This window comes from Anguilla anguilla, chromosome 2 (assembly GCF_013347855.1).
Source record: "Anguilla anguilla isolate fAngAng1 chromosome 2, fAngAng1.pri, whole genome shotgun sequence".
NCBI lineage: Eukaryota > Metazoa > Chordata > Actinopteri > Anguilliformes > Anguillidae > Anguilla > Anguilla anguilla.
Window position 1 is genome coordinate 45,675,614 of NC_049202.1, and position 23,131 is coordinate 45,698,744.

The 23,131-nt window shown below is 42.4% G+C and overlaps 1 long non-coding RNA gene across 3 annotated transcripts in view; it reads right to left on the reverse strand.

The window, feature by feature from the left end:
* Positions 1 to 23,131, reverse strand: part of LOC118221274 — a 125,537-nt gene that overhangs the window by 42,351 nt on the left and 60,055 nt on the right. For 2 of the 3 annotated variants that reach the window (XR_004764081.1, XR_004764079.1), the window contains exon 1: positions 9,525 to 9,600. The exons of the other annotated variant lie outside the window; for it this stretch is intronic. This is a non-coding gene — a long non-coding RNA (uncharacterized LOC118221274). Of the gene's footprint in view, positions 1 to 9,524; positions 9,601 to 23,131 lie in introns of those variants that run through there. 3 annotated transcript variants of the gene reach the window in all.

Here is a 23,131-nt window from a genome sequence, read left to right on the forward strand (position 1 = left end):
ATACAACTGGCAAAATGTTTTTATTTATTAAGTCTAAAAGTTTGTACAATAAATATACTGAGTAATTAGATGAAGCATGTGAAAGTATTAAATCTTTTTATGCCATTTATGTTTAGATACTTTAAAACCAGCAAAAAGCAGAAAGACAACTATAATAATAACACAGTTTGGTTAATATGTGTTGGGATAATGTTTTATTGGGGACTGTGCCAAATCAATAGGACAATGTTCACTGGTGTGGGTGCAGCAGACATTGGTGTTTGTTTGCCGGCTGCCCTGTGGTTTTTGTTCTTTAGTTGTATTTGTACAACCACGACAGTGAAATTCTGACACAAACTGGCAATTCAAAGAAACGACTGTAGAAATAACTTCATCTTAACTGAATACACAAGCACATTTCAGCCCATTGGAAAAACATACACTTGTGACGAAAGGAGAACACAGTTTCAGGCTCAGGCTGAGAGGCTTCTTTGTCTGTGGGCCGAATACTGGGGAGAACAGTTAGGTTCAGTGGCTGCTAAAAGTGCAGTTTCCGTTTCATGCTCTGGTCTGGTGCCAAGTCAAGTAGCTATTTTCAATATGCTAACCGAGTTCGATATTGACTTAACATTAACAATGGGGAAATCCAACATTAAATAACATGCATATACTGAGAGGCGATTAGAGTCTTTTCACAACAAATCAAGTCAGAACAGTATGCCTTTTATAAGGGTCACACAATCACATAGCGGTTGTTTTGTTTTTGTTTACTAATGAAAGCATTGCAATGTCTTAGCTTCCTTCACACTAAAAATGATCATTGTTCCTCCCCTCCAACACTAATTATTATTAAGGATAGCACACAGATATAACACTGAAATATTTTAGTACAACTATAATAGCTTTGTTAATATCCTTTTTTTTGCCAGAAATGGATGGTGTAAAAGGGGAATGAGGGATTAAAAATTTACATATCTTAATAGACAAACATGTACTCAGTCTCTCATCAAAAGTGCCATGTTGCATCTTGGGAATTGTAGCATGTGGGCTTGGAACCCGCTCAGTCCCATTGTCTCTTGCCCTGGTAGGGCACACCATGCTACAATAAACATGAATAGATTTCCATTGCCCCATGGGATAATTACCATAGATTATTCAGCGGGCGAGGAGCCTGCTTTATTGTACCAAAGGATAAAAAAAAGAACTTCACCACGACACCCCGGTTTTGATGCTTTCAGATGTCCTATGAAAATTCAGCTTCATTCTATTCCCCAATTAGTTCGCAATTGAAGAGGATTTGCTGCAGAAATGTGTCAGACACTTTGAAATTCTGCTGGTGCCTGCTTTTCCAAATGAGATCAGTCCTTGCACTAATGATGAGGTCAAGTAGAGAGGAGAGGTAGCGACTCACATCTCGTCTCCAGCTTGAGACCTAATGCTACACAATGTGCTCTGGGTTTATGTATACTCTGCCGACGTAAAGCCGCGTGTTTGTTGCTAAGCGCTAAGCGCTATGGCAATTCAGCCCCGTCTGCTACATTAGCTGCCTTAGACGGTGAGAGTGATTGCTGCCGCTGCCGTGTAACCTTAGCCAATAAAAGCCCCTCCTCGAGACGGCTCTGTGAATGTTACATTTGCTCTCACAGTGTGGGGGAGCCAAGTCCCCCCCGCACGCTGAACCACGGCTGGTGCTAAACCCAAGCTTTTTAATATCCAGTGTGGGTATGAGGCCTAGTCTGCAGACAGTCACAGTGCCAGGTGGGCTGCCAGGCACAGCCTCTCTCAGGAGCTTATCGGTGTTACATCATAACACACTTTACGTTGACCCAAATTCTCCGTCGCCGCTCGGCTGTGCTCCTGCAGTACGGCTCCTTTTCCCTCTGCGAAAAGACAGATTTTCTGCCCACTGAATCTCCGCTGCATATACACGGAATGCCCGACGGTCGATTAACGTTCTCCTCTACGCGTTCTGTGCTGTGTTCGGTAAGATGCGGATGCGAGGAGAGCGTGTTTCTCTTTGCGTGCAGTGCGGCGAGGGTCTGTGGTGCAGCGCTTGATTCAGATGTTGGGAACGGTGAATAATAACATGGTTAATGTGTGCGTGTGTGTAAACAGCAGGCGCGTGGTTGAGCGATGCTGTCCTGCTGGGACTCCAGGCCTCTGCTGGGGCTCAGGATCAGTTGGGAGGGACGGGGAGAAATCTGTCACATGCGGCAGAAACATACGCCCAGACATCACACTGCATACCTGCCAGAGACGGCATCTCTCAAATATCCTCCAAAAGGCGACCAGGTCCACTCTCACAGCATTAATCACTGATGTGTAATGTATAGTGCGTGCTAATATGGATAATGATACATGTTTTATTTAAAAAATTTGCTCATTAATCGGAAATACTGCAGATTTACAAAAACACAACTAATCTGCAGCAAATGCAATAAAATTACAGACAGTTTCCCAAATAAATATATACGACAAAAAAGCTGTGCACAGAGAAGTGCAGTTGCAATGGCAAGCATACCTTGTGCTCAGATAAACACAGTGGTTCCATATAATCTACGCACTGTTTCAATGCACCCAACTTAGTCTGGAGTGGGAGCATAAAATGCTAGCGAAAAGTCACGGATGTCTAATATTATTAAAATTGATCAATTTGTTTTGTTATCTATCTCAGTGCATTCATGTGCCTTTTATCAATTACCATGCTCTATCTTGTGCAGCTGACAGGGTGAAGAATAGGCCCGGGTCCACTGTCACAGAGCAGCCTGTCTCTTATCCACGCGATCTTAGATTAACTTTAAACAGCACTCCGCCTCATGGCTTTTAACATGTCACCTCGGCATCAAGACACGCTTCTGCATTAAATAACAGTAATTGCTAAGAACATGGTAGATTAACATGACAATGCAGGGCCATGTTAACACAGAACATAAGGTTTGTCTTTTCTGAGATTACGGCTCAGTGTTTAAAACAAACCACCGAAACACCGACAAACCCAATCCTTGTTTCACTTTTTTGTATATCCTTTTTTTGTTAATGAGTAATTTTCCTGTGTATTTATATGCCCCTACGGGGTTTCGTAGTGAACTTTTTTTCTATTCCACATTTTTCATTTGAATTTTAACAACTTTGTTTGTTGCAAGATTTAGGGAATTGTGCAGATGAGGAATTATGCCATAATTGGCCGCTGAGTGAACTTAATTCATTGAGCTAATTTCCAAATGGCTTTTAAAGCCACAGTGAATTAAAGATGCACTATTGACCTACACTGAAAAAGATATATTTCGGTTGATGTGTTTCACTGTTCATCTGAAGTTCCAGTCCCATAATGTGGAGTATGTCACTTTGAATTACGACACTCTTATGAATGAACATATAGTATGAATATAAAGCATGTGAATGCCCGGGGATCACTTTATGAATTCCATCCTCGTCACATTGCAACAACACACAGAGTAAATGGATTAACGTTCTGCAAAAACTCCAACAATCGTTTAACAAAGCGTTATACTCCGCAGATTTGTAAGTATGCATATGTTTTCATTTCTACAGTGTTGGTCTTGATTAGCAGACAAGTAAATATAACCATGGAAGAGATGTACGAAAACAGTATTTAAGCACTGGATGTACAGCTCATTGCTGTTGGAAAAACTCTGATTGAACAGTAAACTCAAATTAACTGGGATCTGGTGTACTCTCGGTAATGAGCAAAATGGATTGCTCACAATTGAATACAACTACGCATCATTCTACATTAATCAGTGACACTTTTAAAGAGGATGCCATGCTTAAAAATGTTAAATTAAACAGATTTGTTCCTTCACTATTTTCCCTCATGTCCTCATATAATTTGTTAACAACTGCTTTCCGAGACAGATAAGCATTTGTCTAGAAAGTGATGCATGTGTGTGTGTGTGCGTGTGTGTGTATGCATGTGCTCCTGTATGTGTGTGTGCGTGTGTCCATGTGTCTGTGTGTGTGTGTGCATATATATGTGTGTGTGTGTGTTAGTGTGTGTATGCATGTGTATGTTTGTCTGTGAGTGAGTGTGTGTGTGTGCGTCTGTGCGTGTGTGCGTGTGTACATAAGTGTGTGTGTGTGCGCGTCTGTGTGTGAGTGTGCGTGTGTGAGTGTGTGTGTTTGTGTGTGTATGCATGCGGATGTTTGTCTGTGAGTGAGTGTGTGTGTGTGTGTGTGTGTGTGTGTGTGTGTGTGTGAGTGCGTGTGTGTGTGGGGTGGGATTTGAGGCTGAAAGCCTCCCACCATTAGCAGCAGTTTCCCTGCTTCCTTTCCCTCTTACACAGCGTGGCCGACAGCTCCTCAGAGAGGAGGGGGGGGGGAATCAGGAGTGATCAGAGCCTGGCCCCTAAATAAACCTGACGCCTGCTGATTGGGGGCCATTCATTAGCCTGTAGTTTGGGCCGGCGCGTGGCAGCAGGATCGATAAGGCACTCCAACTCCTTTTATTTACAAACTAACAGCTTTTAGTGGCTGAGTTTTTAAACCAGCGGCTGTTTAACTGCTTTATTCGGATTCAGCATGAAACCATCTGGTCCCATTTGCTGTAAGTCTCTCCTAAAGCCCCAGCCTGACAAGCAGGAGATATGTCAATGCAGTTATCAGCATAAAGCAACATCTGCCGTGCCTGACACCCACTATTGTACGGCCATTTAATCTGTCCCCCTCCTCCCCTTAACTGCAGACAACAGCTCCCTATATTATATTTTGCCACTCAATTAGCACTATCATCCCGCTGAAATAGAGGCCAATTTACCTTTAATGACATCATTGTTAGACTAGTGGCAGTGGTTGGTGTTGGTGCTGTCACTAGATAACAGAAGGCCGTCCCCGTTTCCTCCACTGGCCGCCGCGGAGCCTGCCGGAGCCAGCGCCGGCCAATCACAGGGGCTGCCTTCATCCCTTCACCACCAACATTGTTTCCGACAGTTCACAGAAGCAGCGTGGCGGAAAATTGAGTCCAGATTCATTAGGTTTTCAGTGTGCTGCTCAAGTCAGTTAAATTGATACATTTCCTAACAAAATTGAAGTGCTTTTGTGCTGCCAGCGGAAGGCTGGTGACCCTGCTCGGCCCACTGAGCAGCCGAAACGAGTTGATGGATCCATTAGGCCGCTTAGACCGCTTTTTCCTCTCCCTCCATTTCTGAGTGACACTGTAAATCTGAACCAATTTCAGACTCTAATCATCATTACAAACCTCTCCACTGTTCATTTATTACTCTACAATTCTAATACACTGCACAGATGGGTCAGCACACAGAGGGAGAACTCCAGAAACCCAGGTCTAAACACCCAGCCTTCCTGTTCCCCCTGGTTAAATGGTTCATGACTGGTGAGACACTTCTCATCCAGCGAAAGGCACAGGCTCACTGCTCCCGCACTTTAGCCCCCTGTTTTCCCCTCTCCTTCGAACCACGAGACGATGGCCGATAAACAAGGCCTAACCCAACCCCGCAGAAGATACAGGGGAGCCTCCGCACACCATGGGTAAGACCTGTCAAAACAACTATGAAAGTATGGCTTAAGGAAAATATGGAGAAACCATTTATAAATGTTGAGGGAAATAGTTCTTCTGAAAAAAAAATGAAAAAAGAAAAGATTAAAATGTATTGTAATGATTGGCAGGCCCCATGGCCTGGCCCACAGAAAAGGTTGATGGCTCTCTGTTGTATAATAATTACTGTAACACCTCCAAAGCGTTTCTCAGCACAGCACCATCTTCCTGGCAGCCCCCTGGCTGCCCACTCAACCACATGGCTAAGCAATGGCTGCTGGAGGATATTATTCTCATAAAAACCCAAATCTGATTTTTATTCTTTTTTTATTGTTAAATGTGCAGTGTTTAAATGAAGAAACCACACACATGAATAATAACCAGAACATATGTTTTTTTTTCTCTTCTATTTCTAACCGTTAACTTTGAATGAAGTACTCTGTGAAAGTTCACTGTGTGTACAAAACAGGTGAAATCTCAAACGGCTGAGGTGTACAAATGCTGGGATAATTTCATATACTCCAATTGCAGCGCATTAATCTGCAGGCTTACTTTGAAAAGCACTGAGTAAGCTTGTCAGTTCCTCCATCTAATTACTGTTTCTCCTCATATCCTCTGAGTGTGGTGAAAACAGGCTATAATTGATATTGAGATGTTTTTGCCCTCAGAAAGTAATTAAGGTTATCAATTAATACAGTCTAATTTCTGGACATCTTGGCTTGGTGTCCTTGAATGTTCTCTGATTAATTCCTCAAACTTAAAAAAAAAAAAAAAAAATGAAAGCGCTTCAATTACTTTGCGCTGAATTGCAGCCCTGTGAATGACCTTAACCGGGGCTGCATCAACATTTAAATTAAACCCAACCCAACCTTAGTCAAACAAAACCAAGGACACAGGATTCATTGCAACCAAAAGGCCTTCCAAGATTTTAATATCTTTCTGAGTGCAAGAACACCCTCAGCGGGTGCTACACTGGCACCATAAAACTGAGGAATTTGCACACATTTGTTTATGAAGGTGTGAAGAACCAGGCATTGCTCTCCATTAACATAAATGGAAGGCTCTTAAGGAATCAATAACACCATTGGAATCAATTAACGGCCCACACAAAGAAACTTCTTTCCTCCTCTGGGACCTGAGCTGAAACAGATTCCCCATTTTACGGAGGTATCCTGCTTCCGTTACGTTCTTTATCTGTTTGTTGTACTTGCTCGCTTAACGCCTTGTTCCGAACACGAGCATTCAAGAAAGAAAAACAAACTTCCAAGGGAAAAAAAAGATTGTGTTATTTGACACAGTATTTAAGGCAAAACACCATACTTTCTCAAAAAGAAACAGACTGGGAGAATGTATACTAAAACCTTTTCATTTATTTGAAAGTAAACACCCACGTATGCCGTGCATTACCTTCTCTGCTACTTGCAGCCCATGCAACACAAATGTACAATATGGCAGCACACAGGCCACTAAAACGCTGCCACCAAGGTGAGAATAAACAGCCGATCCCACCACCCTCGCCGCCGCTGCTTTACGTGCAACCAGAATCGCCCGCCCGTCCCGGCAACAATATTACTGCTGGGGGGATTACGGTGACATAATCTTTGCAATGGCCTGTGAGAGGGGGCTGAATAGGTTGGACACTCTATGGCACGCGGTGATAACGGTTTGTCACCGGGGCTCTCGGGCTCATCATTCACAATCTGGCAGATTAGCGGCCTGCACCTTTCAGAGCATTCAAAAGCGTTGGGACGGCTACATGTTTATTTTCAAACCCCGAGCACCCAAGGATGGAGGGAGTGTCTCGTCCCCTTTCTTGAGCCCGTCCTTATTTCCCTTCATCCCCCCCCCCCCCCCCCCCCCCCGCCCCACGCGCGGTTCGGCGGGTCCCTTTGTCTCGCAGGCCGTGAAAAGGGATGTCGCCCCGGATGAGGGACGCCCACATTGCCTTCCCCGCTCAAGCCGCCGGAGGCTAGCTTCCAGTTCAGAGACCCCACGCTTTGGCGACAACAGCAACCGAGCAACTTGCACCCGTTCACACCACTGCTGTCTAAAAAAGAATAAAGTGGCTCTTTGAACTCACTGAACAGAATAATCTGCCAATGTTTTGCCGCTCAAAAGCGCACAGAAAATCTTTGGTGTAAAACAGTAAACTCGTGTACTTTTAAACCGTAATTGTGTACATAATGTCCCAAATGGACAGAGCTGATTTAACACTGCCAGAGTTGATTTTACACCAGCGATTAGGCTTTGCGCACGAGCAGAGCCTCTGGCATCTGGTACTTCACTCGGACCCCAGTCCTCTGCAAGGGTCTGGGGAAGACCGGTCAACCGCAAAGTGAGACCCAGCTTCCCAAAGTCAAAAAGGGGAGCCGTGGCCAGGATATCCATTTACATCCAGTTTCAATTTTCCCTCTGCGATCGTCAGTGCCATGGTCTGCCATGTTTATGGCATGAACTGCTTTCAAGAGAGCTTTAATCAGTCCTCTCTGATTCCCAAGTTATAATTTAAAGAGATCCTTTGCATCTCACAGTTAGAGTGTAAATGAGATGTGACATTTCATTTGTGCTGTGCGGAAAGGCGCTTCAAATAAATAAATATCAGTCCATGACAGGCGGGGGCTGCTGTGGGCACCTCTCTACATGACAATCTCTGGTAAACTGTCACACATTAAATTGTCTCTCTCAAACATGCCGCTTTCTGATTGGTTAGCAGATGTAAACTAACGGAGCACTCCTCTAAACCATTCCCGAAAGCATGAAATTGACATTGTGAATCATATATGACACTGACTTCTCCACCTTGTAATTGATCTGCATTTAGGCAGCGCGCAAAGTAGCGGTCAGCAAAACAGCGCACTGCACCGCCAGCGTATTACCAGTCCGTTTTCATTATAAGGACAACAAACGCTCTATGTTGTCATTTATTTATTCTTTAGACTTTTTCTACTATATATTTTCAGCATATGGAGTGCTGCAGATATCCTTTCATTCGTAAGTTCAGCTTTACAGATTGCTCCTCCATGTGGAGTAGATCTTCCTATTCTTAATTGAATTGAGAAACGCTTTCTTTTTTTTAAATCTAATCCCCCTTTCCTCCAAACTCTAGCACATGGGAACCTGGGCAACGTGATTTTCAAATTAAGCACTTCACGTTCACAGAAATATTCTTATCTCTCCGTTGCTTCTGATACAGAGCCTGAGAATGAGGTTTGTACATTTGAGCACGATACAATAAAATATCTTACCTGGGTGCTTTTGGGTACTGGGACTCAAAAAACATTTATGCCTATTACATGTTACATACAATACATTTATACATGTGTCCGCTTCTTTGTTGGTGAGATATCACTTTTCAATTCAGTTCAAAGGAAACGCTGCATCCTCAGTAAATATCAATAACAAAGTATTACTGAGTCACATGGAAAATGGCAGGACAGCGCAAAATTCTAAATCTAATTCTCTTCTGCAGTGAGGCATCAAAGTATATTATGTTACATTTCTCACAGCACATTTTGCATGAACAGTGTGCTTTCAACTATCCAGAAACCATTAAAAGCCTCGTCTCTGGTTTTGTTACACTGTAGTCAATACAGCATCCATAGCATTTATTAGTACTGTTTGGGGATATTGTATATGCACTGAACATATTAAATGTCACTATATCTGAATATAGAGAATATGCACAATGCAGATGCGTTATGTCTGACCGTAATACTGTATTTATGGTGGTTTTCAGACGTCTCAGATTCTGCAGTTGTACTCTGATCTCGACTGTCCTTGCCCTTCCTTCCTCAGACAGAGCACACTAGCGCCGCTTGGATTGAGAATAGCCTTCACTGCCCATTTGTGAGTTGATTAGGATAAGGGTAAGCCTGCAATTTCAAAGGTAATAATGCAGTCACTTCCCTTATTGTTTTATCACACTGCTGGGGGAATTCATCCAGTTTGGTCTTTAAGATCCAGATCTGGGCTGTAAATAAGTACCGGCTGATAAGACTTGTTCTAGCAGGACTGGCAGAGATAGGGGTCTTACCTGCGAGTCATTTTCAGCATGATCGCCCTTATCGGCGCTGAACCGGCCTCCCCTGACCACTCCGCCCCGCGTTCCTACGGATCCAAACAGAGAGCCGATCTCAGACAAAGTTCGCCATTAGAGAGGGATCGGGGGTTTTTTTTTTCCCCCCCCATTGTTGCACTGCTCATTAAACCTTTTTACCCACATCAGCGACGGAACTCAGCCGTAGCGCCCTCCCCCTAATCAAATCAGGCCATTAACCCAGCCAAATTAGCACACATAAACCTGCGCGGGCTCAGCCGCACATCCGCGCACGGCTCCATCCCTCACACAGGAAAAAGGAAACATTTGAGGTCAAAGTAAATGCCCTGTGCAATTTACATTATGGGGTGGGTGGAGGGGGGGGGGGGGGCGCACTTCAATCAAAACAGTTTGGGAAAGAGATCATGGTCATGAATAGCTCTGTTAGATGAAGAGAACAATTAATCAGTTTTAAGCAATAACCGTAATTATTATTATTTCATTGGATTGCGGACGGAGCGGCATATTTTATCAGATTGTCTGGGCTTAAGTAATCCGCAAAGCTGAATTGAATAACGCTAAATACATGATTTTCTAATGGGCATTTTTTTTTTTTCATTTCGCCTCTTAAACAGCGAAGACTCAGCAAATGAAGCTTCTTCTGTTCCTGGCATGACCAATACAACATACCATAACAGGATTATTTTGAAATCTTTGCAATCCCACCATTAGGAGCTTTTTGGGAAAAATATGGCATCCATATTCATTTGTGGATAATTTTTGTATGTACATATGGATGTTTGTGCACATGTATGTACGACTTTAATAATAGGTAAAATTCATATACAGAGAATATATAAACAAAAAATGTCTACAAATGTATATTTATGTGTTTATTTGATGAAACCCTTGGGGAATACATATTGCTATACTGCAACTGACATCTACTTTGAACCTGTGCCGTTTTGAAAAAGGATAAAACGGAAAACTAGCTACTTAAATCTGCAGCCACTGCCTATCCAACATTTTCAATGGAGGAATTTCCGATCATGGCTGAGTACTTGGAAAATCCAGGTTTAAGACGGGAAGGATATTTCAAATTACTTACTTGAGCTGGAAAAAGCCTCGCAATAAATAAGTCATGTTACGATAACAACAAGGGTAGCAACAATGAAGGGTTTCAGCGACAAACACTTGTGCAAACTGCCAATCAGGCCCGCACGGATGTAAATCACAAATGCATCATTTGAACATGATGGGTTGGATATCTGACTCAGTTACCTTGGCTGTTGGCTAAAGCCCTATTTTCTATATGTGTCGCTTCTGGAACACCGTAGGGTAGTGAGATAGCTTATTAAGGTGGTCGAGGCTCACGAAGGATCAGCCTGTAGTGAACAGTTTCTATGGTAACAATTTGTAATGACACATTTAGCGGGTATATTTACATTCTCTCCTGGGACATGACTAGGGGACTCTCTTCTGTGGAGGGGACATTGTCAGAACATCACCGGCTTGAGCGATACAAGATCACATGTCATATGTTCCTTTATCCCTCATACTCACCTATACATTCTCTTGTGCTGTTAGCCATTAATCTCAAAGATACCAAAATACTCTGTATACACTGTATAATTCCTAATCTGTAGAGAATTATGAAAATGCAGGAATAATTTACTCATGTTGTGCGAATTACACAAGCACTACCGAACAAAGAATAAGGTTAAAGCTTCATATTTTTTTATCCTCTGACCAAATAAAGACCGACAAACACACACACACACACACACACACACACACACAAACCTCTGGGACGTCCCTGACATTGATTAATAAGGAATGACACCTTGTATCTCCTTTAATGGTCTAATTTAGCTTAAAAGATAGAGGTGTGTTCCCAGGGGCTGATGGGAAAGGGGAAGTGGCGGAGTGGAGCACGGGCCAGGCCCGCACAGTGTCCCACTCCGGGGGTGTTTCTGCGGGGAAATCTCCCCGGCTGCTGAGAGGGATCCAGGGGATATCATGTCCCGGCTGGAGCCCATCCAGGTTGCGATATTTCCAGACACATGACAGCAACAATGCAGAAACAATTTTCACAGCTGCAAATTGTTAACAAAATAAGCATCGGAGCCCCTTGCACAATTGATAGTTCAAGCCGAATTGGCTGTTATTTGAACTCGGCCTTTTAGCGCGTCGGATGCATGAGACCGCTCGAGGAAGCAATGCTTACTGGGATGGAGGGAAATTGCAAACAATGATAAAAGTGCCATGGCAACACCGGGAAAATGTTTGTACTCCCTGGGTATTTGGTGCCTTGTGTGGATTTGTGACAGAATCTGTTTGTGCATCAGTCAGTACCACATGACACAGAGCTGCTTTTTATGTTTGCATTAGTGCCGCCCCTGAACTGTTTGAGCACTGAGGACATTTCTGTAAAAAATAATCCATTTGCATAAGCATTTCAACATTTTAGTCCCAAGTATTAATTTCAGATTTCTATATGCGGCATGAGTCAAGCATCATTGAGGATTAAAGTCACAAGCTATTTGTCTACAGATGAGCATGTTATTCACTTCACCAGGGTGTTTCATTTTAACCATCCTCAAGAACAGGTTCAGTGCTGATCGGTGACAAAAGTTTTTTTTCCCCCCATTTCCCTTAACCATACTGATCCGGTCTGGATGAGGGTGATTGTAATGGTCGGGTAATGTATAAATAAATAAATAAATAAACAAGCACGCGCACACACACACACACACACACGCCCACACACAGACACACACGTACGCACACCTGCACACACACACACACACGGCTAAAATGGCTTTGTATAAAAAAATGCCATTATGGCTCATGGCATTGGGAACACGGCGGTGTTGTCATTTTGAACTCATTCGCTTCTTGAAGTCAAAGCCATATCCGATCATCAGCGGATTCATGAGACACTCAGAGAAAGCGAGCGTTTTGCATCTCCATCTCTATCTTATGTTACATTGCACTGACCTTGGCATATGTGGCTCGCTGCTTTCTAGTTTTGGGCTAAAATTGAAGAGCTTACACGTATAAAAATAAATAAAGGGGCAGAATAGAAATTGCCTGCGCCACAGAACTCGCTATCAGTAGGAATCTAAGGGCTGTGCAGTTTCAGAATTTCAGTTTAGCTTCCGATTAAGGTAAGTCCCGGTATTTTATTCCCTACATCTCTATGCTTCATAGCTTTCAAAGACTGCTGGGTAACTGCCTATTATCCAACAGTTCCACTCCACTGACCTCCCCAATAAAACTTTTCATATCCTTATAAACGAACTAGATTGCCGTGTTATAAACATTTACACTGCGCTAACAGATCATCTCCGCACATCGGAATTGGCTAAATTCCCTTCTCCCAATGAATATATTGAAGGAGATTAGAGATATGATAGCTTTTCAGATTGCTGAACCCAGAGAAATTAGTTTAGTGAGCGTTTACAGAGGCTAAATTGGAACCATTAAATAGTGGATTAAATTGATGGTACTTTCATTGTCTGTCCTTCAGTATCGCTGTAAAATCAATTAGCCGTCACTATTCCATTCTGGATAAAGTGTGATTGTCAGTCGCGGATGGGCACTGGAGAACCTGACAGCCAGTTGGAATAGGACGCCATGTGGAAACAAATTTGCAAGGGGGCACTGAAGGAGGGAACATGACTGGGGATTGTGTTTGGAAGCACTATTGTCTTCATCACGAGCTTAATGAGCACAGAATGTGTACTGTTATTCTAAGAAACTGGCTCTCTTTCTTCCATCTGGCCAGAGGACTATAGACATTGTGACGCTGCTCTGGCTGATAAAGTGGCTTGCTTATTGATTCTTTATTATTATTATTTCCCCCCAAGTATATGTGACTGCAGATAGGAGCCATTTTAACATCCGAATTCCCTTCTTCAGAAGAGGTGAGAGTGATTTTACTTGAGGCGTAAGTTTGTCTGTTATGACTGGAATTGATCTCTTAAAGAGACCTATTTAAAGATGCCTCACATTCAAGGGGTGTTGTGCTGTGGCACGGATTTAAAATGTACTGCAAACCACCTATTCAAAGATATGATGACCACTGATCTGTTTTTTCTTCAAAATTGGATATTTGTCCCTCTCATTTCATCATGTAATTCCACTACAAGCTTTTGGCTTCCAGAGGCATGTTATTTATCAGACAAATGTAATTAGATTAAAAAAATTGCACACTCAAAATGAAGTATTTGTAGGCAATGAAGGTTAGAGGCAAAAAGCATCAATGCTTCTCTATGAGCGTAAACGTACGTATGTACATTTTATCAACTGAATGTCGCATAAATGCATACAACATTCTTTAATCTCTAAAATAATCTTCAAACTTAAATATTTCAATGATAAATGGAAATGTTAACTTTGACTAAAAAAATCTATAATTAAATGTCAAATGAATGCCTTCCAAGAATGATCAAAAAATTTGATTCAATAAGTGAATGCAGCTATACTAGGCAAAAATTGTCACCTTCATTCCATCTAACCCAAATAATGTACTTCCTGCCGCTCACCTTGTGTGAGGGTTATTTGTACTGAAATTGTACATTTGGGCCACGAAAGGGACACCAACCATTTCATTCCGATTAGAACCCATTTACGCGAAAGCTCAAAAAGAAAAACACCATGTCACTGCTCACAGTGTCCTTTTCTTGTTACGATAAGCAAACTGCATGTTGTGGTCCTTTAAATTCCCGTATCTGAGAGCGTAACACAGGCTGCTGAAATGACTTCAGTTTATTGAATTCTGAGTCTCTCCTAAGTTCTTTAGCTCCCAGTAGGACTCGTGTCTAGATCAGAACCTGATTAGCAATTACTATGAATAACATGAAGTCATTCTCTCTGGATGAAGTAGCACTGTTTGATACCACCACTGTTTGTCACGTGCGCATGCAATTTATGTTAAGTGCTTCAAACTGAGAAAGTGATGAACACAAAAACAAAGCCCTTGACACCGCTCACAATGCCTTTGTGTAGGGTTGCCCCCAGCCTCTGTGCCACTCTTTGCCATGGCTATTGCTGAGTGTTTGGCCTGAGGAGATCCTGTCTCCACTGGCATCATCCAATAATCGCGCGATACAGATTTATTTCATTTTGTCCATTCTTAAAGATGTATTCACAGAAAGGTAAGGCCTTAATGAAATAAAGGTTATGACACAAGGGTGGGAGTCTGACATATATTGCTATTTCTAATGCCACAGCATATACACTATTCACAATTTTAAATTCACGAATTACATCTCAAATAAAACAAATGAAGATGAATACCATAAAGTGGACAAATAGCTGGCAAAACAAAGGAGTACAGTTTGGCTTATTGTTGGTGAAATAATGGGGAATATTGAGGGGGGGTCGGAGGATGTAAAATGCTTAATTCAATGCGTTTCAGGAGCTGGTCCAGCATGTTAAACGAGCTGCCACAGCAGTAGAGGATAATAACGCTTTCATTCATTCCACTCTGAGAGAATTCGACTCCATGTCTCGCTGCCTGACCCAAAACTCCTCTAGGCCTCTGACATGGGAAGCATGGGGAATGGAAGACGCGATTATGTATGCTGCATTTTCTGCGCTCGACGCAACGTTGGCAAGTCTTTACCGTAATTGAATTGCAAGGCTCGTGTTTTTGGCAGACCCGCTCATGGTGGGTCTCTCCTCTGATTCTCCAGCAGCAAACGGTCTCCCCTGGCTCAGCGAAGCCATTCCAGCCGTCACATCAAACACTCCTGTGATCCCGGCACGCCGGCCCCACGGCGACACGATATCGCTCCACGGGGCCCGGCTGCAGGGTGCGGATCCTCTGCGCAGCGAGGAGCCTTATCATTGGACCACACCGGATAGATCACTGCCCCCCCCCCCCAGCCCCTCGCCCCCCCTACCCCTTGTCATGGTGCGTTCTTTGCTGAAGGAAGGATAATGATTTGCCTTGGTGCCATGTGAGGGCACGACTGTAAACACATGTGTTTACTCTGATGCGCGGTTAAATTCCGTAACCCTTCCCTGGAAGAAAAAAAAAAAGAAAAAAGCTCTGGTCGCTGATAGCTTTGAAAAAAACACTAAAAAGCGGGTCAATTCTCACCAGCAGCACTGATTATACTGTGGAAATTCTGTGAATACAAGCCCTCGTGTAGGCTCCTGTCAGGTGAATTCTGCTGAATCCATTAACAGATTACGACATTCACTTGATGCCATGCGATGGCGGTAGCTTGATATTCATGGAACAACACGAGTGCATTTTCCTTTTGGCAAAACAAAGAAATCAAACCTGCGCACAGTAAATACGGAGATAGCCATGCATTATGCATTAAAACTGTTTAATATTTGTGAGCTCTCCACTGTTAAATCGTATGAAACGTTCTGCATCGGGGAACGAATGGCAAACTGGCCGACTGCTCCGGTAACAAATCACATGGCATTACGGCTGTCAATTCGCCAGAGATGCTGCTTAATATCCTATGAGATCAAAATTTTCATCAAATTCTGCCCTCTAATGAAATCAAGGCAAGCGCGGATGTCCCTTTCCCACTGTTTGAATTCTGTTATCTTCACATTGGTTTAGCCACCGCTCCAGACTGCCCGAATTAGTGTCACCTTTTGTGTGTGTGAGATGTATATATTTACCCAAAAAATATGACAGCTCGTGTATCATAAAGCGATGACTGAGAGCATCATGCAATGTCAGTACTCATTTGGATGCGTTATCATGAATGGATGAATTTAGATTAAGAGGCTCGATCCAGTAAATTGAAAAAAAAGAGAGGAGAGGTTAGTGCCTCTGCCTTTATGATAGAACGCACCACATGGTAGGTCATTAATTGGCTACCGGTGGGAGGTGCCGCTGTGACCACAGGAAATGAGTGATCTTCTTAACCGGTTCCGAGTTCACATTGGCAGGTCCTGATTACCAAACTCCACCATCACTTCCCCATGTTATTAAAACCCACTGACTGTTCCAGGCCAAAAATGATGCTATATTGTGCATCATACTGTTTAATGGGAATATGGATTTAACCTACAATTGTTGTGATATCCTTGCGAGAATAGTTTCTATGTTTATCGTTGCCAGAAAGCACTCAAAAAAAAAAAGAAAAAAAAGAAGAAATGAAACTAAATAAAAAATAAAGCAATACTCTATCCTATGTTTCCTATTTGGTTTAGATTTCCAAATATCAGAGTAAGATAGATGCTCCAGAACACATATAATTTGGTTAATAACTTGGAACGCATAACAGAGTAGCAGTGTCAGAATCCTAGTGGCCTTTAGTCACACTTAATTTCACATTATTAGCACGATTTACATTGCTCACTTATAAAAATGTGTTGTTGAGACAAAAGTGGGCCTGGCTACATACATGCAATAGTACCCCCGTGAACAAGGGTAGGAGCTAGAGCGTCCCCAACATCAGCTAAAGTACTGAAGGTTCTCTAAAATCCTCGATGGCAGCGCATACATCACAAGCACGTCATTCATTTTTCTGATGAGCTTTCATCATGGGTTCGGAAAGATGCTGACTGGAGATAGACACACAGACACGGTTCCCTTTGAAGACGCGGAACATAACGAATTGTCGGTAAGTTTAGCTATCGGCCTACAGCTCGGAGGACAGTTTCCCGTGAGAGCGGAGACGGGCCCGGGAGGGTGGCGAACCCGGGGTTTCTGGTGAGGTCAGGGAAGGTTTGGTTTTTGGGGGTAGCGGATCGTCCTCGTACCAGCTGAAGACGGCGAGCCCCTTTAATGTCGGCGAGGCTCCTGGATGAAGAAGGTGAGAAGGGGCGGCGGAGGGCTTTCCCATGAACCTGGCTGACCCGGGGCCGCCACTGATAGCGGGGCAGGGGGGGGGTTTTTTCGGGGAGCCGCGGCTCGGTCCCAGGAGTTGACAGCTGATGTTCCGGAGCAGGCAGAGAGCGGGGCGCTGTCCACAGGTGCGGGACAGATGCCCGTCCCGGGACCTCCGCATTACAAACAGAAGCTCCCCCAAACAACCCAGCGCGGGCCACTCCCCAAAACCTGCCTCTCACTGAGCGCTCACATCTGTTTCACAGCTCTCCCGGAGCAATTACTGTGTGGCAGCAGCAGATGATGCACTTTGTAGAGGCAGCAGGAGTATAAACAGGCTGGAGGAAAGAGAAAAAAAAACTACTATGATGAAAAACAGTGTTTCTGCTGGTGCTAAACGAATAATTACATTTTAAGAAAGTGTGAAAGATTTGATGAATGGAACACTTTTTTTCCAACGCTGAAATCACACTTTTTCTAAACCGCAAAAGGTATTACTTTCAACATGAAACAATGGAGAGTTTTACTTTGTTCCTACATATGGCATAATTTTTCCCCACGGACGACTTTTTTGGAGGGACATCACGGCTGGCTCAACAAATGATAACAGAGTAAAACATTTTCTGTTGTGTGTGGTGCAGAGTTATTAACATGATTGTGCGGCCGATATTGTTTGGAGGCAAAGAATGAAAGAGAAATAATATCTGCTAAAAGAAGAGCGATAAAAGGTTAAAGCCTGTTAATGGAAATCTGTTTGGTGAGGTGTGGACTCTAATAACTCATTGAGCCTAATAAACTATAACCAATTTAATCTCAGCCTTATCAGCCCCAGATTTCAACCCTTTCCTTTTTAATTGGCTATTTTGTAATCCTGGTTCCCAGCAGAGCTGATGGTCTGTCTCTCTCTCCAGAGAGTTTGCATAAAATTGGTTTGAAACGGTGTGTCAGTTTCTCTCTGAAGTCGCCATCTGGCTGGTGGACCGAAGTCTCGGATAAAACACTGACCCAGAGAGTCTCCGTGAAGCAATCGGCAGCAGATTTACACAATGTGTTACGACAAATTTATTACACAACACCATCACCAGCTTTAATCCTCTCTGTGTGCTCAGACTGAGGCACACACTCATTTCTGCAAAACTGGATCAATGCTCAGTCAGTACTTTTGTGGGCTAGTCCCTTCACACTATCTTATTCTGTTAGGACAGGAGAAAATTAAGGACCGTGTATTTGAGTGAGAGAGTGTGTGTGTGTGTGTGTGTGTGTGTGTAGGTGTGCATGTGTGTGTGTGCGTGTGCGCGTTTGTGTGTTTTGACTTAACATTAATTTCAAAGGTATATAAGCGTGGGCAGTAAAATAAAAATTTAAATGCATTATTCTCAGCATTAATGTTTGATTCTTCAGCAGTATTACAATTGATTATGCAATAATTATGACTCAGTTTTTAGTTTGGGTGGTTACTTTTGTTTCTCATAGTTTTGCAAAAAATAGTTTAATCTTTTTCCATTTTTATTTATTATTTTTTCAACTTCTTTCACGCAACACTGGTCTTTCAAAACTCTTTATCAGTTGACTACAATGCTATCAGTCTTACGGAATTTAAAAGTAATTATACATTAGCTCAATTCTGAGAAAAGAATTCAAAGCTTCAGGAAAGTCACATTATTATTTATATGGAAGACTGTGGTGGGGATTTATGAAGAATCAACAATGGACTAGTGCAAGCATTCGATTTACTTTAAACATGAAATGCTCCATCACAAAAGGAAACGAGAAGGGGAAAATGTTTATTATCTGGAAACAGAAATGTTCCACTATTTTTAATTGGACCTGGGTCTTGTGTTGGTTGGATGAAAAGAGCCTTTGAGAGATAAGTCAAGTGGGCTCTTCTGAGAAACGAAAATGGACTATTTCTCTTCTTTAAAAGCCAAGAATTTGCGTGGCTTCAGGATGGAAAGAAAGCATTAGTGTAAACAAACGTGCCACTCGGACTGACTTTCCCACCATCCCCCCTGCTCTTGGAAGAGTTGGGAAGTCTTTATTTCTGTAACTAATTGATTTCTTGCCAGTCTGTTCCCTTCTACTGATGCTGTGCTTATTACCCTTAACCAGAAGCAGGTGGGATTCTGGGTAAACACTACGTCCTCCCTTATCCCACCCCTGGGGAGTTTTACTGGGGACACTGCTGAGCACCTAAACACAACTTGATTAAACAAAACTTTCACTTTATTTCACAATCAAAGGGGGGAAAAGTTCACCAGAAGTTCCTGAGACATTTACTTCCTGATATTTTGCAGTAACATAAATCCTCTATACATATGCACTCTATGCAGGAGACCATAGGGAAAGACAATGATTAAACTGTGATAGGCATTTCTGTTTTTTTGTTTGTTTGCTTGTCTTATGAATTTAAATCCAATTTCTTTAATTGTAAGTTGGATTTACTTTCATTTACCAAATGAAAAAAAATACCAAACCATATCGAGGGCTTGGGCATCGAGCCCACAAATACTTTTTATCATTTCAGAGTTATGGCTCTTGGGGACCTATTTTTTTAATCTTGGAATTCATATTTATTTCAGGTATACATATATTTATATATTCCTCAAATGAGACTAAATTATATCTTAATAGAATATAAGAAAATGTTTCTTTGCTTTAGAACCTTTCAGATTTCTGATTGACCCACAACCACTGCGTCTATGAAGAAAGATATTATATTTAATAACTTCATTCTTTGAATCATTCATGGTTTGTTCAAAAATAGAAAAAAAAGTATAAATAAAGCAGTCACTCAAAACACTGCCAAGTCAATATGGCATTAATCAAGATGGAGGATGAGAAACTGAAAAGTGTGGAGTAACACTCCAGCCGTCATTACAGGAACTTCAAAACAAATCAGTTATGGTTTGGAATCATGGGAAATGTCTCTGCATTACTATTAGTTATTCTTGGAACTGACAGCAGGTATCATTAACCCCAGCTACCTTCAAAGCAGGTATTATACACAGTATATAAAAATTAACAGCATAGAGTAGAATGCCTGTATGGTCACTAAAATAAAGTCAGGCAGGCAACCTAAAGAGAAAGAGGCTTGTTAGTTGTTGTGCAGATTTCAAAGGTGTATTCCTGTGCATACACCTTTGAAATCCAAACTTAACTTATGGAATTATACAAAGCCACAGAGTTAAGAAAAGGAAAAAAAAAAACTGGGTAAAAACTGTTTATAGCAAAAACTGTATTATTGTATTTTGTCAATGTATTTGTATAATGCCTGTTACAATGGCTGTGTTAACCTTACACCAGCCTAGAATACATTTTTAATGTGCAGCAAAAATATTGTGGTATTATCTCTCTCATAACGCTTATTCACAACAGATCAATCAGAGAATAACACACGTTCATTATTCCTCTGGCCCTATCATAGAAGTCATCAGTCAACCTGCTTATGAAATAAAGATGTGTTGATTTTTCAATACAGATGCCAGCTGAGCTGACAATATGCTCCTGGTCTTCAGCCTGAAAAAAGGAGGGGGCGGGGCAAGGGGGGGGGGGGGAGGGGGGACTCTGCGGCCCATTCAGCGCCTTTGTATCCTAGTGGAAAGTGTTTAAGCGAGACACCGCCCCTAAGGTGATTAGACACATCTATCTTACCCTGACAGGTTCCCATTAGACTGGTGGCTCCTTCGTTTAATTTAGCCGACTTGTTAACAGCTCACTGTTTGAAGTTGCAGAAAGGAAACTGATTTTCCAGTGTACAGTCAGAGCATTAAATTCCCATCAGATGGCTAAAATTCGCAAATAAATGGATCATTTCTGCTGTGTGAGGAGAGCCCCTGGGGATGATGTCGATCGGTGGTGGAGGAGTGTGTGTGTGTGTGTCCATGTTTGTGTGTGCACGTGTGTGTGGTAGTGAGGGGGGAGGCATTGATTGGGAGATTGCACATTGGCTGCTCTCCAGTAAAGACTATTCCGGTGAGCAGGGGGTTGCGACACAGGTACAACATGACTTGGCAACACAAACACCAAATCATTTGATTTCCCCTTGGTTACAAAGACGGCAGCTCCCCGGCTTCGCTCCCTGTGTATGTCCCCACACTGAAAACATTATATTACCTCCCCCCTGATCTGATTACAACAGCAACACTGGATAAACAGGCACAAATCCCCCAACCCCCCCTTACACCCACCCACACCACCCCCCAACACCCCCACTGACAGGACCCCCCAAAGCTGTTCACAGTAAGAAGCCTGGTGATGTGGGACAGTAATTTAGCAACGTTTTTAAATCCAGTTGGCTGGCTATTTGTGGCGAGAGTCAAAGTTGTTTTTCACTAGATCATTAAATCTCATCACTACTGGTGATCGTCTGTGCCCCCGAGCATTTTCAATAAAATAAAAAACTTTTTCAATTATCTTCAAAAAATAAAAAATAAATAAAAATAAAATAAATAAATAAATGCCCAAATGCCCCACAACTCAAATCCAGGAGCTTTGATGTAATCTCATCATAAGTCCACATCCTTTTGGTAAATAAACAACAAAGTGCTCAATTAATGTGTCTTTATTTCATGTCTATGATGACATTTTCTGAATGTGGGATGCACCCCAAAAAAACAGATAAATGAAAACATTTCTACTCACTGATTTGAGTGATCTCCTCCAACTGCACACAGCTCACATACACTACACACGTTATTTTAAACAGTTATTTAAAATCTGGAGCGTAACTATTAGGTCACTCGTAGGTTCAAAAAAAAAAATAAAACGAAGGAACGAAAACAACATTTTATATAGTAGCTAGTGAGCTGTATCTAAAAAGATAAAGCGTAGCAAAACAATTTTAAGCCAAATGTCTGAAACATAACTGGGACACTACAGGCGCATAAAACAGTCAATTACGATAAGGATTAAGAGCACGGCATCAAAAGACAGGACAAGATAATGTGGCAAGATATATTTGGAACATGCAAAGCAATTAATAGAGGAAGCGTGACTCTGGCGGCTCCTGAGCGAGCTGCAGGAGACGAGGGAGGTGATGTATTGGCATTCCGTAAACACTGGAGATAAAGATGACCAATTTTGCACGTTTTGAAGGCGGCCGGCGCCGGAACGGGAGGAATCGTCGGTTTGTTTTGCGAAAGCCGTGAGAACCTGTCAGAAGTCATCCTGATGCTGTGGCTCCTATCTATTACTCATAGAACTAGTGAACCCATGAGGCATAAAATTACTGAATCCGCGAGGTGATTTATGAGTTCTCCACCGGCCGCATTCAAAATATGTGGCTGATTGTAGGAGCGTGGGGAAATCTCTTACCTCTCTTGGACAGGCAGGGTGTTAAATCCCAATGCCGGAGATGAGGAAATAGCCTTTGCACTGACAGCTGGTCAGGCAAACCCAAATAAACTCATTTAGGAAGCCAATAAAAGAGCTTGTACTATAATAGTGGTGAATTTATTTATCAGGCTTATGCAAAAAAAAAAAAAAAAAAAAAAAAAAAAGAGAAAAAAAAAAATATTGACCTTTTCTTTGACTTCAACGAAATGCTCCCAGAGGCTATAAGCTTCCTGGTTTGAAATGCGCATGGCTCTGAAGGCTTTTAAGACAGCGTCTTTATTAGAAGAGACACAGGAAAACAGACAGTTGGTCACTTTCTGAACTTGATGGTGATTGATGTGTGGCCATTTTGATAGATAGAGGAAGGACCGTATTACCGGAAAAAGATGGCTACAGAGGGAGCGCTGACCCTTTCATTCATCACCGCGCAGAATGGATCGTCTTTAACGGCGAGCCATTC